Consider the following 18,060-nt stretch of genomic DNA (forward strand, 5'->3'; position numbering starts at 1 on the left):
TTAATTAGGTATATTTCATTCAATAAACACAAACGAACAAATCGTATCGGGAAACCCTGGCCGGCTCTCGCTCAAATGGCCGGTACCACCGCGGCACTCGGATCGGCCGTTACAGCACGCGCGAAGTGCGTGATGTTCACGCTCGCGAGGCTCCCTTCGCGGGCGAAGCTCTCAAGCGGGCCCCGCAACCTCGATTCTAAGCGCGACCCCGCGATAACGCCAATCCGCCCACGTCTTAATCTCCGGATCTCGAACGCTCGGCGATTCTTACACGCCCGACGCAAACGATTCTCATACACTCGACGTAACAATCCTCACACGCTCGACATACACGACTCGCACACGCACGGCACAATATATGCAACGCCAGACAATGGCGCGCTCGCGAGATTCCCTTTTGAGCAGACGCGACGATATTTGCCCGCACACACGGCGCAAGATATCCGCGAGGCTCGCGATGCATCCCAATGCACCCCAAGGTGCCCGGCGCGGTCCTTCCCGACACGCACACGGGACTTCCGTACGCGAAATGCGACAATATACCCAAATACGCAAAACAGGAGCCCGGCGCGGTCCCTCCCGACACGCACACGGGACTTCCGTACGCGACACGCAACAATATACCGTAATGCGCAACACTAAACACAATATGCACCGGAGCGTGCCGCCCGCGGCACACCTCCGTCCACGATTCACAAGACACGCACGACAATATACGCGAATTGACTGCCGATCATTCGCAAGCTTTCGAGTAGGGCTTTTACTGTTTCTGGCTGCGATCTCGGCCGGCCACGTGCCCGCGATCCCGACAAGTACGACACGTAATCAGGCCGATTCACACGGTAATCTACTCGATATACGCCTTTCTGGCACCGCGTCGCGACCGAGATCGAGCCCTCAATGAATAGGCAGCACCGGAGTGGAGATCTTACAATTCGGCTGCTCGCTGCTGCTCGGCGGCGTCGGGGCGCTCCTCCAGGGGTGGCTCCTCGTCCGCGGCTAGATCGACAGTGAGGAGCGGTCGGTTCGGCGGGACCACGCCGGACCCCCGCACTTGCGCCCTCAAGCTCGCAGTTCTTCCGCCCCGCCGATTGGTTGTGTGCGTCGCCCTGTTCGCGACGTTGTAGACGATTTCCGCCATTTTCCCGCGGCACATTTGACTTGGCTGCTGGTTGCGCGCGAGCCCCTCGCGGTTTTCCGCCCGGCTGATCAGACCGTGGCGGCGCCGCTCGGCCCTTGGGGCGCCGTCGGGTGAGTGTGTGGGTCGTCCACCCGCGCTGCAGTCGCGGTAGCGCACCCGTGTTCATGCTGCGGCGGGGCCGTGTTACGCTGTGCGAGGCATTCCCGGCGCTTTTCCAGCGGCAGGTCCCGGTGGCCCGCCCGTCGGCCGACCACTCCGTCGTGCGTCCTCCGAGCGCCCGTTTCTCCCTCGTCGCGACTATCGTCGTTACATCTGGTCGTGATCCCACGCTCCGGCACCACCTGTCATCCCTACGGAATGTTTCTCAAAAAAGGTTAGTTAATGCGGGTAGCCCTTCCTCGACCCGAGTCGAGGCGCCATCCCTGACCTTCCCCTCGGCCGAGCTATCGCCTGGGCGGCGGACGCGACAAATGTCACGTCACAAGATGTTTTGGAAAAAATAGTGTAGTAAGGGTTCCGTTCCTTTTCTATACCACAGTGCAGAAGACGGGTTCGCTCACTGTTGCTAGACGCCTTCTGGTGTTCAGTACTCTACCGCTCACGCGCTACAGCCTGATTCTGATGAAACTGCTGCCTTTTATCAGTGCTAGATTTTGGTCCGCCCCGAGTATTTCATTTCCTCGGTACCACCCATATCTGGGAGGCATTTCCCGATCCGCCACCTGGGGAGACGCCTGATGGAGGATCTAGCAACCTCACACGGCATCGCCGATACCCCCTCTTTCCTCCACACATCCACCTGGAAAAGCGGTGGTCGTGGAGGGTGAGTTCCCTATTGGGAGGGAGGTTTGACTTGGTGACGTGCCCCGAAAATTCCGAGGACACGTGCACCCGGTAGCCACCGCCGCCTTCCACCAGATCCCCGCCCCAGGTCCCCGAGAAAAACCCCCGCAGGATTTGTGATACCTGCCTGGGATCGAATCCGGATCTCCAGAACGTGAATCCGCTGTTTAGCGTTAGTGACTACAACTCACGTTACTACAACGCCCTATTTATACCTACCCGAAAAAGACCAGAATCTCCCGCGCGAGATTCCCGCCTTTTTCCTACGCGTCTTAAGGGGGGAGGTATTCTAGAAGCTTTTAGAACATTCTAGAAGCGTAGTTTTGGGCCCCATCTGGCCCGCAGCCCTCCAAGAGTCGTCCGATAAGATAAACATTTACATCAGGAAACTGAGCGTACCCTCGGAACTCCGAGGCTAGCGTGCGTTGTCTAAGCGTTCGAATTTTCAACGTGTCGTCCGAAATTTAGTATAAAATTTCCGTACGTAACAATTATGCATAATTTTTACAAAACATATTTGAGATTCGCGCAATTGAGATATAATACGACATGATCTTTTTAATCATGAAACTTACAGACTAACGGAAAAAGATTCGTATCCTAAATACCAATAATTTTTCTAATGTAACAATAATACTGAAAATATATGGATAGAAATATATATAATAACATAATGATATACAAGAGCTTTTGTCGCGCATATCGATTTTCAATAATGGATATTATTCGAAAACAAATATAATTCTACATGAAAGTAATTAGATTTAATTGTGGAAAATGAAATTAATGTGTCTATCTCTCAAACGATGGAAGGGCAGTGTATAAAAAATTACATCACGATAATTACATCTATCGTCATTTGCATATAGCAAATTTTATAAGTCATACGATTCATGTATCATAATTTGGTGTACACGATTAAGTACGATCTTTCGCGTAAGCGCCCAGGTAGCACATATACGTTTCGGAAATGTTTTATAAGCGTTTTTCCGAAACGTTTTATAACCAATTTCTAAAAACGTTTCTTATGAGTAAAAATGTCCATTTGAAAAACGTTCGATGGAACGTTTCTTTTCCGATAAAATACGTTTAAAATAACGTTTTGTTTTAATGATAAAGACATTTTAGATAAAGACATTTAAAATTCCTACTTTTTACGTCTTTTGAACGTGTTTATGACGTCTTTAAGACATGCATGAAAATGTTCTAGAAGCTTTATGCATGTACCATTTATTATGTAAAAAATACGTTTTTTAAATCATGGTTTCAAAAAAATTTTTGTTCAAACGTTTCTTAATAGATCTTTACTACTAATAGTTCTTTACTACTAAATATTTAAATAGTGTTCCGACATATTTATATATGTCGGAATATATATATATTATATATATATTCAACATGAATTATACATACATATATACATATAATATTCCTTATAGTCTGATATTTTAAATAGTAACAATCATATACATCCACGTGATAAGCGTATGGCATGAGTGAGAGCTTACAGATACAGGAATGTATATCGTGTATAAGAAACGTGAAGACGATTATTGTTCTGTGACAGTCTGTTTCGTGAAGTGTCGTAAACTTTTCACGGTATATTTTCGAGACAACCTTTGATGTGCTGCCAAACTTGGAGACCCTGTAGTAACAACGAAGAATAATGTTATCGTCAAGAAACATCGCAAAACACGAATACCGTAAAATATAAAATTTAATATATCGACCTTCCTAGCTAATTTAAATTGCAGAACGCAATAAGCTGCCAAAGTTTCTTTCAGATCAACGACTTTTTGATACTGGAACCTCTCAATGTCCATCATGGCTTTAATGGAGAACGACCTATACGGTGATTTATCAAAATTATTAACGTTATCATCGGATATCGATTAAGATGATGTCTAGAAACGTGGTTTTACTTCAAATCTTCATCCACTTGCTTCACAGTTTCGTCGTGCTGTGCAATTTGCTGCTCCAGCTAAAAGATTTTCAATTCGCGAACCTCCTCAGTGTCCGCAGAGCCAAATAAGCGCGACATCAGACCAGCCTTACCTTGAAAACAGAGTTTTGCATTCCCGAGAATATATGTAACCAAATCAAATTCAAACGTTATATTTCGAACGCAGTTATTCTAATGCGTATAGTAAAGTCCAAAAGTTTCTGGCCCAAGGATAAATAAAATCATTTTTGAAGTGAAACTTCTTTAGGCACGGTAGTGAATTCGATTCGCGACACGAAAAAGTGTAACGGAAGTGAAACTTCTTTGATACGGTAGTACGTTCGATTGTGCGACACAAAAAGTGTAACGAAAATTTGACCAATAGGCGTACGGCGTTGGCGAGACGGTTCTTCTTCTGGCACGGTAGTAAGTTCGATTATGCGACACGGAAAGTGTAACGAAAATTCGATCAATAGGCGTACGAAATGAAACTTCTTTGGTACGGTAGTAAGTTCGATTGTGCGACACGGAAAGTGTAACGAAAATTCGACCAATAGGCGTACGAAATGAAACTTCTTTGGTACGGTAGTAAGTTCGATTGTGCGACACGGAAAGTGTAACGAAAATTCGACCAATAGGCGTACGAAATGAAACTTCTTTGGTACGGTAGTAAGTTCGATTGTGCGACACGGAAAATGTAACGAAAATTCGACCAATAGGCGTACGGCGTTGGCGAGACGGTTCTTCTTCTGGCACGGTAGTAAGTTCGATTATGCGACACGAAAAGTGTAACGAAAATTCGACCAATAGGCGTACGAAATTAAACTTCTTTGGTATGGTAGTAAGTTCGATTGTGCGACACGAAAAGTGTAACGAAAATTTGACCAATAGGCGTACGACGTTGGCGAGACGGTTCTTCTTCTGGCACGGTAGTAAGTTCGATTATGCGACACGAAAAGTGTAACAAAAATTTTCGACCAATTGGCGTACGAAATGAAACTTCTTTAATTGGTACGGTAGTAAGTTCGATTGTGCGACACGAAAAAACGTCACGAAATAGTGTCACGAAAATTCGACCAACAGGCGTACAAAGTGAAACTCCTTTTGGATCGGTAAGTAAATTCGATTTTGCGACTCGAAAACGCGTCACGAAAATTCGATCAGGCGTACGGCACTGGCAAAACAGATATAGTGAGAACTGCGTATAACACTATATTTTCGAGTTGCGGGCGGCTTGGAGTGACTAATTCCGTTGTTTTTGTATTAATTTCAGAAAAGTTATGGCAAAGCCTTGCCTTCAGAAGTTTCACTTTTAACGCGCGTGGCGACCACACGCATGATTTTTTTAATGTAATCACTTTATTTTAATACATTTTTTTAGAACGATAAATTAATTTTTCTATACCATTAAAAAGATATTTTAAATTTTTGTCGTTAAAATAGTTTAACTTAAGCGGAAAGATCACTTCTTCATCACCGATAATATTTTTGTGTAACAAGTGCCGTAAGATGAAAATTCCCGGGTGCGGAGTTTACGCACGAGCCGAAGGCGATTTACGCACGGCTTACACGACCCTATTTTAGTGGTCTATCACGCACGCGTAGCGTGCGTAATGGGGCACTTTCCATGCACGTGTTGCATAATAGTTATTTGTGTAACAAGTGCCGTAAGATGAAAATTCCCGGGTGCAGAGTTTACGCATATAAAAGTTATTTATATCACACGTGCGTGGAAAGTGGCCCATTCCGCGCGCGTCATCTGTGCGACAAATAGCCAATTCCACACTCGAGATTTCCCCCACTCAAAGCGGTGCGGGAATGAGTTCGGGAATCATTCCCGCACGACTATTGCCAACACTCACCTTATTCCCCAATCATTCTGTATGTCTTTTCCACTAGAGTCCTCTTATTTCTCACATGATCTTAACGATATCTCGCGGTGCGCAGAAACACTCGCAAATTGCCACAGCGTTACTCAGACATAACCTTCCCAAATAACTGAAACGTACATAGTAAAGTCATTGTGAACATACAAGTAAAGTTGTTTGAAACAAGCTCGCGCACGAGCCTGGCCTCGTGATTTAGATGAGGAAAGAACAAATATAACGAAACCGTGTATGGAAAGAGAAATTGTGTACCGTGATTTATTTATTGAAAGAAACTTTTAAATGGCAGAAATTCAATGAATACCAACATTTGTTGCAAGGGTAAGGAAAACTGCCACAAAACCTTACCAGTATTCGTACAACAGAATAGCTAAACGCAGTTTGAATTAAGTGTAATACATGCATATATGACATAAAAACTATCTCTTTTTGGTTACAAGAAGTTCAGCTGTATTAAAAACAATGTCAATAATAAACCAATTAATCGGAATGGATCCCTTTCTTGATATTGTATATATATATATATATATATATATATATATACAATATCAAGAAAGGGATCCATTCCGATTAATTGGTTTATTATTGACATTGTTTTTAATACAGCTGAACTTCTTGTAACCAAAAAGAGATAGTTTATATATATATATATATATATATATATATATATATAAACGTCTCTATCTTACAATAATTATTTAGACGAAAATGTACCTTGTATGGTAATGCGACACTTATGTGAAAGTGAGACGTATCTTGAATTATCTGATCTCATTGAAATAAAGTAATCAAGCATCAACAGTTTTAATTTCTATCAAGAAAAGGAAATCGTTTCAATTTGAATACACAATACATAATATATATGAAGAAATATACAGCAAACAATAGTTTAAATCAAATAAAGCAATAAATGCATGGAATCAGTGTGTCAATTTAACTGCTCGTAAATGGTTATGTTTAAAAAAATAATGTTCTTTAATCTGCTAGGATTAAATCTACTAATAACGATCAAGATAATGAAAGAAAATTAGAACTTGGAAGCTCAATGATTCGTAAAAGATATCAAATAAATAATCCTTGATTGACACACTAATTCTCGGTTAGAGAATTCAAATATTTCCTGCAATAATTTGTCTACAATTAATTAATATCTTTCTTGAAAAGAAAGGAAACGCACGCAAGTTAATGATAATAATATTTACACAAAAAAACGCTTAAATAAATCAAACTTTGAATTACAAAACTCAAAACGTTATTGTTAAAGAAACGTATTATGATAATAATATTAATTCGCAAAACGTTCACGGTTATAAAACAAAGAAATATTTCAAGAGAAGTTATCGACACGCAAGCCAATGTAATATATTATCGCCATTCCCGTTATTATTACTGATTCATGAGAGCGACACATATACGCATGTATGTTAGTGTTATCTGAATTCAAATATATAAAAGTTTCGTTTTGATCAAACTTTCTCAAACGCACGCAAGTAAAGAAAATATTTACATGTTATCTATAAGAAGAATTGGTTGCAATCGACAAACTGAATAATGTATATAAAAGTTAAATGAGCTCATCGATATTAATTGACTCGAAGTAAATTGTGCACAACTATCAAAGAGAGAGAAATACTATTGTTAAAGAATCGGGAGATTCTTTGTGAAAAGTTAGACGGGGTTCTAACGTTAAAGAATCGGGAGATTCTTTGTGAAAAGTTAGACGGGGTTCTAACGTTAAAGAATCGGGAGATTCTTTGTAAAATATTAGACGGGTGTCTAATGTTCTCTCTCGTACATATCAAAAGCGGTTACCTTATATGACGTTACGGTAATTGTTACACGTCGCAATGATTAATCGAAGAACAGATGTCTCGAAGGTTCATTTATGGCTTCTAGTCTCAGTTCAGAATGATTTTCCCAAAGGTTCCAAAATGGCTGCTTTTCTCGTGTCTGGAAGCGTTGCCAGAACATTCCAACAAGGCTCGTGTTCGTTCTGCGATGATCGTCGCCTTTCGAATCCGCCGCATAAACGATAAACAGATATGTTGGTAGTTTCACACCGAGAAACAGATCTCAATCAGTTCACGACTCGATTATAATGTTCACTTCGAAAGGAATGACGCAATTAAGTTATTTGAAAAGAAATACAATGGGTGTGTACTGTTAGACGGTCGGAAGACGAATGCTCGCTCGCCCGGGCTGCGCGCCCCTCCCAACATGCTCACGCACGCGCACGAACGCCCTACGCCGGGCCGCCTGGGACGCAACGCGGTCGGCGCCTATTGCGCGCATTCACACCGGCCTACGCAAAACGCGCGGCCTGACCTACTGCAACGCAAATGCAACAGATGGTTGCTTCTACACAATTTCTCTCTCTCTCTTTCTTTTTCTTGCAACTTTCAACAAAAGTAACAAAAAATAAAAAAGAATTTGCAACAAGTTACTAAAAAAAATTAAAAACATTATACCAGAAACGCCAGAAACCGATACCGACTCAATGTAAAATTTCTCGTGTACCCGAAATCGTCGAGGAGTCGCGTAGCGGGTGTGTATGTGTGTGCATGTGTGTCGCGCGGATTCGCACGCCAGGACGATCGATATATAAGCCGTCCGTCGTCGGGATCGCGTCTTCTGGGAACGAAACGCGGATCATCGGGAAGCCCGTGCCGGCACCGTTCCCTCGAGCTACGAGCGAAACCTAACCTGCAAAGGCAACTGCGAAACGGAGGAGTTCGGTTCGAGCAGCCACGGTAGTCGGACATGTTTCCGTTCCTGTCCCGAGTAGAACTTTGAACCTATCCTGCCTTGCTTTAGTGCTTGATATAGTTTGCTTCTAGTGCCTGACTGGCTTTCTTTTTGAGGCCGCTTATTTTGTTTGTTGCTTCTACGCTCCCCTCTCGGAGGGGGAGTTATTAAAAATCTTTTCGATATATTAGAAGTGTTTGCATGGCGGATCCTTTAGATCCCTTGTTGAAGCCCGGTAACCCGCGAGCTCCCGAAGACGAGACATCCGGAAATACATATAAACGAAAGAGAGTCGATGTTACGGAACAACAATTTGATACGGCCTTTCAGAAATTTATGGAAGGAGACTCTACGATGGACGTTGAGGAACAAACTACGAGCCGACGAAGGAATTCACTTCCCGACGGGCAGAGGGGTGAGAAGACTAATAAGGGAAAAGATATCCCCTTACATCATAAGGAATCTATAGTCGACGATATGGCGAGATAGAGGAGAATAGTGTAGAATATAATCCTGACACCCGCGCTAGCAAATTTTTGATAAAGAAAGCTGCCGCGATAAATAGTTCTAAGAAAGCTGATCGGATCACGCGGGAGTATTAACGGCGGTCGGCCGCGAGGCCTCACGCCATTCTGACACGCTTGGCTCTAGAACACCGTGACCGCCGGGGCACGAAGCCCTCGGGGCACGCGCTCCGCTTAACCGAGTAAGTAAGGAAACGATGAAAGTAGTGGTATTTCACCGATGTTGCTTTCTTCAGTATCTACGCATATTGATTCCAGTAGCAAGGAGAATGTTTGCGACGTCCGATCACGTGAATCGGAGTGACTAACGGTATTGATAAAGACAGAGAGATATACTCTGTTTACGATGGTAACCTAAAGAAAAGTACACAACAACAGTCACGCCCTACGGTTACTAGATACGACAACAGCTTTCTCGGGAAAGCGAAGATTTACTATTAAATTACCCCTTGATCAAACTTCTGCAAAAAAGGGGAAAAACTTAAATATGAAAAACTAAAAATATGGATGTGCTTGACGAATATTCGGATCTGCCCGACCGCCGTCGAGATGCTGAATCACTTTACTGCTGAGGCGGAATTCCTTGATTATTTGGAGGCCAACCTGGCTTTGGAAGCAATAGAAAAAATCCCGAATAAATTAAGAGCCTTTGTGGAGCAACGTTCCATGATTCATAGGGGAGTTATTGCGGATTGGTCCTCATTCGTCAAAGATCTATGGTCGGTAATACAGGGTAGATCGAGTATCATCGGTTTGGAACGAATGTACCGACGTAAATGGGATAACACGGAAAAGAAAACTATATTATTGGAAACGGACAATATAATTGTTACTTTTAAAGGTGTGGCATTAGAGACCTGAAGATTTTCAATAATAATGTGGGCTTGAAAGTTAGGGCATTTGTACCGCAGACCAGACAGTGCTTTAATTGTTACAGGTTTGGTCATACAAAAATATCTTGTAAAAGTGAAACTTATTGCATAGTATGTGGAGAAAAATCGCACGGTCAATGCAAGAGGCCCATTAAGTGCCGTAACTGTGGCGACCCCCATAAATCTACTTTCAGAAACTGTCCAGTTTTTGAAAAAAATAAGCAAATTAATGTAGTAATGGCTCAAAAGAACGTATCTTTTTTCAGCGTTAGACATATTGTGGAGGGGGGTGATCGCCCTCCTGCCTCTTCGACTGAGAATCGGACGGATGTGGGACTTTGGCCGAGGTTACCTTCCCCGAGGACGACGTCCTATGCTGAGACGGCTCGAAGTTGCCATAACGATAATCAGGGTAATCGACGTGCTGCGGAGGTGACTCTGTCCCGTCCCTCTGAGCCCGTTAGGCGCTTGACGGATTTCGGTCGCAGGAAGCTCCGGGATCCTCCGGATAGATCTAGTCAAGAGCATTATAAGCAGTTTGATTTACATGCGGGAGAAATTAATAAGGAAAAACAAGGTATTATGTTAGCATCGGCCAGGAACGGAGCCGCCTGGTCGAGATCTATTACGGCTCGGACGACGGGGGAGAATCCGTCGGAGGGACTTACATCACAGGTGTCGCAAGACTTTATGAGAGGAATGAGAGATATATGGCCTATTTTTTTTCAATTTCGGGAATTGATGGATCGTCTGAGTGATGGGGTGAGCTCTCTCTGAATGAGTTTTTTGATACGAGAGAATCTTATGAAATAGGTGATCGGTCAGAATCTATTAATGACGAGAGGTCTAGGCCTCTCGCTTCGACATAGCCTTCAATCTCTTATTATGAAACTGTCGAGGATATGGGACTAGTGAAAATGAATTATCCAAACGAGTTATGGATTATGATATCGTTATTCTGACCGAGACTAAACGTACAGAAAATAATCGAATATATTTTTCAGGCCATAAAACAGTACAAAGTAAAAATTTGCTGAATAGCGGCGGCGCTTCGATTTCTGTTCGGAAAGGCATCAAATTTGATGTTCTACCATTCCCGGAAAATGCTCCTTTCGGGTACGATATTGTTGGTATTAAAACTAGAAACTTGGAGAGCAACTACAATATTCTGGCGGTGTACAGACACCCACGTGAAGCCGTTACAGCGCCTGATATCAGATGGGTGGCAAGCCGAGTCCCTTGTACTGCGGACTCGATTATATTGGGTGATTTTAACGCCCACAATTCCGCCTGGAACTGCGATCTCACTTCGCAGGATGGTGAGGCACTGCATGATACGATGCTAGATATGGGTTTTTTATCCGTCAATACGGACACTAAATCAAGGGTTGGCCTTCGAGGACAGCGGGAGCTGTCGAGGACAGCAATATTGACCTGGCGTTCGGCACGGTTGGTGTCATGGACCATATTGAATATACACAACTAGAAGAAACTTGGGATAGTGATCACTACCCTATTGCCTTTACTTTAGATGGTGACGTCCTACCCTACAGAAAGATTACCAACAGAATTTCATCAAAGAAAACGGATTGGCTAACGTTTCACAGTCTCGTCGATGATAAGGTTAAGACGGAACTTCTGCCGCATATAGATTCTTTCTCCGGGGACACCGACACATAATTTATTGAGATTCTTAGAACATCGGTCGATCTTGCATCTGGCAGAAAGAAGAAACCAAAGTCACCTGAAGCCGGAACAGTTAAACGTAAAGTTCAGCATAGATGGTGGGATGCGGAGTGCGACAAGGCCATCCGGGACAAGAAAAAGGCTTTTTCTACGTTTAAACGGAACAAAACTATTAACTCATGGGTGAACTATAAACGCATGTGTGCGGTAATTAGGAAGACTGTTGCTCTTAAAAAAAAAAATGAACGCGTGGTCGCCACGCGCGTTAGAAGTGAAACTTCTGAAGGCAAAGCTTTGCCATAACTTTTCTGAAATTAATACAAAAACAATGCAACGGAATTACCCTGGCGGAAAAAATTTCTATGAATAACTACAAAATTTAACTAGAAATAGTTTGTACATTTTTGTTGAAATATTTAATTTTTTGTAGAAATAGTTATTTTTTTGTAGAAATATCTACGAAATAGTACCACAAATTACAATGTTCTCAAATCAAGAAATTATTGCAAATAGTATTTTATAAAAAACTACAATTTATAAAAAATAGTACAAAAATCTACAAATTTTAAAAATTTAAGAAGAAACAAAATCTTAAAAAATTAAAACATCTACTTACTTGTAGAATACTACAAAAATTTACAAAAGTGTTCCAATTCTAGCATTTTCATGTAGGATTTTGTAGTACTTCTTAAATTCATGTAGAATTTAATAGATTCTGGCAATTATATTTTATAGTTTTTTAAATTTTGTAGAAATATTTCCGCCAGGGTAGTCACTCCAAGCCGCCCGCAACTCGAAAATATAGTGTTACACGCAGTTCTGGCTTTCGAGTCGCAAAATCGAATTTACTTACCGATCCAAAAGAAGTTTCACTTTGTACGCCTGTTGGTCAAATTTTCGTGACACTATTTTGTGACGTTTTTTCGTGTCGCATAATCGAACTTACTATTATACCGTACCAAAGAAGTTTTATTTCGTACGCTTATTGGTCGAATTTTCGTTACACTTTTTGTGTCGCATAATCGAACTTACTACCGTGCCAGAAGAAGAACCGTTTCGCCAACGCCGTACGTCTATTGGTCAAATTTTCGTTACACTTTTTGTGTCGCACAATCGAACTTACTACCGTACCAAAGAAGTTTCACTTCCGTTACACTTTTTCGTGTCGCGAATCGAACTTACTACCGTGCCTAAAGAAGTTTCACTTAAAAAAAAAATGCTTTGAAAAATTCTGCGCTGGAATTAATCGCTTTACCAGTTTAACCTATGTTTGGAAATCATCAGGATTTTCAAAAATGCTAAAAATAATGTCCGATGGAACTGCTGGAGTACCAAGAACAGAGAAGAGGTAATTAAAGAATCTATCGACAAGCTTGCCCACCCTTTTGTCGGGGCGGATCCATCACTCCCGCCTAACATTCATCAGGATGATTCTCCACTGAGTTCCTCGTTCCAGAGACCGGAATTGGATATAGCTATCTGTTACATATGTATAAGCCCTAAAATGTATGTGAGCGAGTAAGCGTGAGATGGCGTTGCTAGAGTAACGGACGGAAGCATTAACACACGAGACAGCGAGCAGTGAACGTCCGAATAAAGAACGAGTATTTAATTACGTATAGTGTTGTTAATAAGTTACCCCGGCCATCCCAAGTATAACACTATCTCAATGATTAAGAAGAACTCTGCCCCGGGCCTCGATGGCATTGAGTATGGGATGATTAAGGAGCTTCCTGAGTCGGCTCTTACTTGTCTGCTGGAGCTGTTTAATTGTATATGGCATTCAGATTCATTACCCGAGGAATGGCTGCACTATCAAGTCGTATTTATAGATAAGCCTGGCAAGGAGAAGGTCCGTCCGATATCGTTGTCCTCTTGCGTAGGCAAATTATGCGAACGCATGATTAATGAGCGCCTCACATGGTGGGCGGAGAGTGAAAACAAATTTAGTCCATCCCAGAACGGTTTCCGCAGAGGTAGATCCTGTTCGGACAATCTGGTCAAGATAGTATCGGACATTCGTGCTTCCTTGTGTTTTGGTGAGTACACGCTTGCTGCGTTTCTCGACGTGTCATCTGCTTACGATAACATGGACTTTCGCATCATGATTGAGACTTTGGTTGCGCTCGATTGTCCCACGGGTATAGTCAGGTTCATTTGTAAATGGCTATACCGGAGACTCGTTTGTTTTATTGTTAATTCACAGGAATTCGTGGAACGTCTTGATTATGTGGGACTCCCGCAGGGCGCTGTTCTGAATCCGGCTTTGTACTCGCTTTACACGAGGAGACTGTGTTCTGGTCTACCTGAGGGTGCATATTCGTGTGAATTTGCCGATGACATCGGACTATATGTACGTGGACCGAATAGACAACGTAATCGAGAATTGCTCCAGCGCGCTATTAATTTGGTTGCAGAAAGATTGCACAATATTGATCTTGATTTGGAGCCTCAGAAGACTGTCCTCGTCGAGTTCAATAAGTACGGTCTATACAATAAGACCCAGAGTATATCCATTCAGGGCTGCGAGGTCTTCAACAGTGAGGAATCAACATTTCTGGGAATATGGATCGACAATGGATTAAAATTTTCACATTAAATTCGAGAGGTGAGGGGCAAAGTGGACAGAGCGAACGCCGTTATATGTTATTTAAGCAGAATTTCAAAAGGACTGGAGGTCAACACTGCGCTAATGCTTTACAAAAGCCTTGTACGTTTGATTACGGATTATGGGAGTTTTGTTTATCATCCTAGGGATGCCAATTCCATTCTAAAACTTGAAAGAACACAATATAAGGGCATCAGGACGGCACTGGGTTACCGAAACAGCACCCCGAACAATGTCATTGTTGCTGAGGCGAAGGTCAGAAAGCTTTGTGATCGGGCAGAGATGCTCGCCAGGAATTTTGTATACAAAGCCATCGCTTATAACTTGGACGGATTATGCGATAGAATGCAGAGAGCCTATGACAGCGAGGTTCGCGTACGCTTTCGCCAACCTACATATGTGATGTCCCTGATGTCGTAGAGTCTGGAGGAGGTGTGTTTTCTCCAGGCCTCTCATTGGTCCACCGAAAAAACACGAAATATTCCGGGGCAAGTTTGGGGCACACACTTTCATCCCCACGGTTGACTTCTCCTTTGGGCTGATTAGGAAAGCAGATAACAAATATTCCGACGAAACTATGATAAAGGATATTATTACGAAATACCAGTTGAACAGCAAGGCGGAGATTGTATTCACGGATGGTTCGCATAATCCCGAATGGCCTGCCACGGGCGCGAGCATTGTTATTGATGGACAGGATACTGCGTATAAGATTAGTATGTCTAAATTGTGCTCATTGTTCACCGCGGAGATTTTTGCTATCAATGCCTCGTTGAAACTCATGAAAGTTATGCGAGAGAAAAGAGACAAACATATTGTAGTCATGTCGGACTGCAAATCTGCCCTTTCTGCTATCCGAAATAATCTCTTATCAGTGCAGAAGAGTAAATATGCGGTAGAAACTAGACTGCTCATTTATTCTCTCGAGAGGAAATTAAACATGAGGATCGTACTTGTTTGGATCCCCTCCCATATCGGTATTGCCGGGAACGAGCAGGCGGATAGTTTGGCCAGGGAGGCGGCACAGCAGGAGCCTCCGGATGCGAGCATCGAGGTCCCGATTGGGGACCTTGTGACGATTGCAAGAGAAGAAACTTGGCAGGCTACTCAAGATGCTATAAAGCGGGACTCAACCTACAAGGGAATTTTTTACTTTACTAAATTTTACGATGAGAAGGCCCGCAAGCCGTGGTTCAGCAAGATAAACGCAGAAAGATATTTTGTGACCCTCATCAATAGGATTAGAGCGAACCACTACAATTTGGGCGCGTCATTATTCAAGAAGAATTATGTCGATACTCAGCGATGCGAATGCGGATATGAACGCGAGGACTTAAGGCATGTTTTGTTACAGTGTCATAAATACGACAATCTTAGGATCAAATTAGACGAAGATCTTAGAGCCGTGGGTTACCTCGCGGAAATTGATATTTATAGCATGATCAAGAACAAAAATTGGAACTTGCTTTATTTTGTTTTTAAATTCCTTAAGGGAACAGGCAAGATAATATAGCATGCTCGTAGCATTTGTTCCCATATTCCTAATAGGAACGGTTTACATCGTTTGTGCTAGGTTGTCAACAGACAAAAGGCACCTATACTCCCTCACTCGAGGGAAAATCCAAACCCCCCCCCCTGCGAAACGGAAACGCTTCGAGCCTACGAGCATTTTGACCCAATTCTTATTGGTCAAGACATTGGACTACTGCGCATACGTAATGTTGTTTCACCTTTCTTATTACATTATGTTTGCTCCTGTAATAAACGTTGCTTTTATCATAAGCAACGTTTATTACAGGGCTCCGCCCCTCCCCCCCCCCCGCGCCTCCCTCCCCGCCTGCGCTCCACATTCGACTCGGGGGGGTTTTGCCCCCCCGAACCCCCCCGTATGTGCCCATTTCTCTCAACTCGGGGGGGCTTCGCCCCCCCTCGCCTCCCGCAAGTCCTTTAAACTTTAGACGCACTTGTGATATAAAATAGTGTGTGTAACACATGCGGGTTGAGAATTGGACACTCGTGCGGGTGATTGCACTCGCTTTCGGCTCGTGCGTCCACTCCGCACTCGTGTCCAATTCTCAACTTCCCGCACTTGTTACACAAATAACTATGTATTTTCATAAAAATCGGATTTCAATAAGGACAAAAATTCAGAATACTTTTTGGTGGTATAGAAAAATTAATATTAGGCTAGAAACTTTTGGATCTTATTACGTACCTTGCATGACTTTGTCTTTCTGTTCAAACGCGGCAGTCAAGGCATCGTGCGCTTCGTTCTTAGCCAATTGCAGAGCTTCTCTGCGTCTAACTACAGCCTGCAACGCTGACGCACCGAACAGCCATTCCTTCAGCTGATTAGCTATGAGCTCTTTTTCCTCAAGCGTAGTATCTTGGTATCTATCGTCGCCGCTAACGAGTCCAAGTAGTGTCCCGATTTCTAAGAAAACAAGCTGTAATGCTGTGTTTTGCAAACTTAAACTGCATTTCTTTTTTTTTCTTTTTATTTTATCAAATCGCGTTGCTCTTTCTATCTATTTTTCGACGTTAGCAAATAAAATTGATGTTTCTCGGTTTATTATCGGCACGATTACGGTGTTACTTTTTATAATAAGAAATACCTGCAGTTCGTCGCCCATTCCTTTCTCTATGGCACTCCATTCGCTGAAGACACGTCCATAATTTGTGTACAACTTGTGCAACTTGTACAGACTGTGCTGCTTTTCAACGAGTCGTGCGCGCATTCGCAAGAGATTGCACAAGTTATTCTGCAAAAATAATTATTTGAAGGCACACCGACAATACTTGCATCATAATTAAAATATTATTAATATGGGCGAACAAATTCTCAAAGATCGCTGGTCAATAAAAAATCTATTTTGTTAAAATAAAACATAATGTTACGAAGATAACATTTTAATTTGTTAAGTAAAAAGGAGGCAATAAAAAAACCAAGCGCAGTAATTCTTGCGCAATATTATATATTCTTAGTCATTACATTATAAGATTAGCGAACGTTTCGACTTTTTTTTAGTTAGTCATCTTCAGCGCAATTTGTTTATATTTTATCTAATTTGATTGCGTTAAACATCGACACTCTAACATTTATATTGCACATTAATTACTGCGCTTGGCTCTTATTGTGCCTCCTTTTTACTTATTGATTTATCCAAACGAGCCTTTATGTACTTTTTACAATAATTTTAATTCGTAGCATACCTGCAGCTCAATTCCATAATGTTTTATAGTTTTGAACCGTTTGTCCGGCTTTCTTAGTCGTACCGCTACGCTAAGTGCTTTCAGTTTCGATTCGGCGATCTGCAAATACCCTATGCAAAAAATAATAAATATGATTATCTAAGATATTTCTTAATCTTTAACTTAATGTTTCTATGATCTTTTCTATCATGCGTAAAAAATCAAGAGACACGGTAGTGTCTCGTGCCAAGTACACGCGGAGCGAGACCGACCATGACTCTTTTACGCGACGCGACGGGTTGCGAGTACCCGAGATGTTGAGATAAAAATTACCCTGTTTCTTTAACACTTTCTCTCCAACCGTCCTTCTGCTATAGGATGCGATGCGATAGGAAAATATAGGATGCGATGCAACTCTTATAAGGAAATTCTGTGCGCAGAAATATTTTCTACTATGACTTTCCTAGTATACAACATTCATCGCACGATACTGTTATAATTGCAAATCGGAAACGTACCTCAAGTCCAGCTCTTCTGCGATCAACGAAGTCGGGATCGAACGTGTCAGTCGTCACTTTCTGCCAAGCGTAGAAAACCTTCTTTTCTGGTAGCGGTGCTGGT

At 42.4% G+C, this 18,060-nt stretch overlaps 1 pseudogene; it reads right to left on the minus strand.

The window, feature by feature from the left end:
- Positions 1-1,209: 1,209 nt before the first annotated feature.
- On the minus strand, positions 1,210-17,650 carry LOC139816984 (sorting nexin-4-like; annotated as a pseudogene).
- Positions 17,651-18,060: the final 410 nt, after the last annotated feature.

Source organism: Temnothorax longispinosus, chromosome 7 (assembly GCF_030848805.1).
Source record: "Temnothorax longispinosus isolate EJ_2023e chromosome 7, Tlon_JGU_v1, whole genome shotgun sequence".
Lineage (NCBI taxonomy): Eukaryota > Metazoa > Arthropoda > Insecta > Hymenoptera > Formicidae > Temnothorax > Temnothorax longispinosus.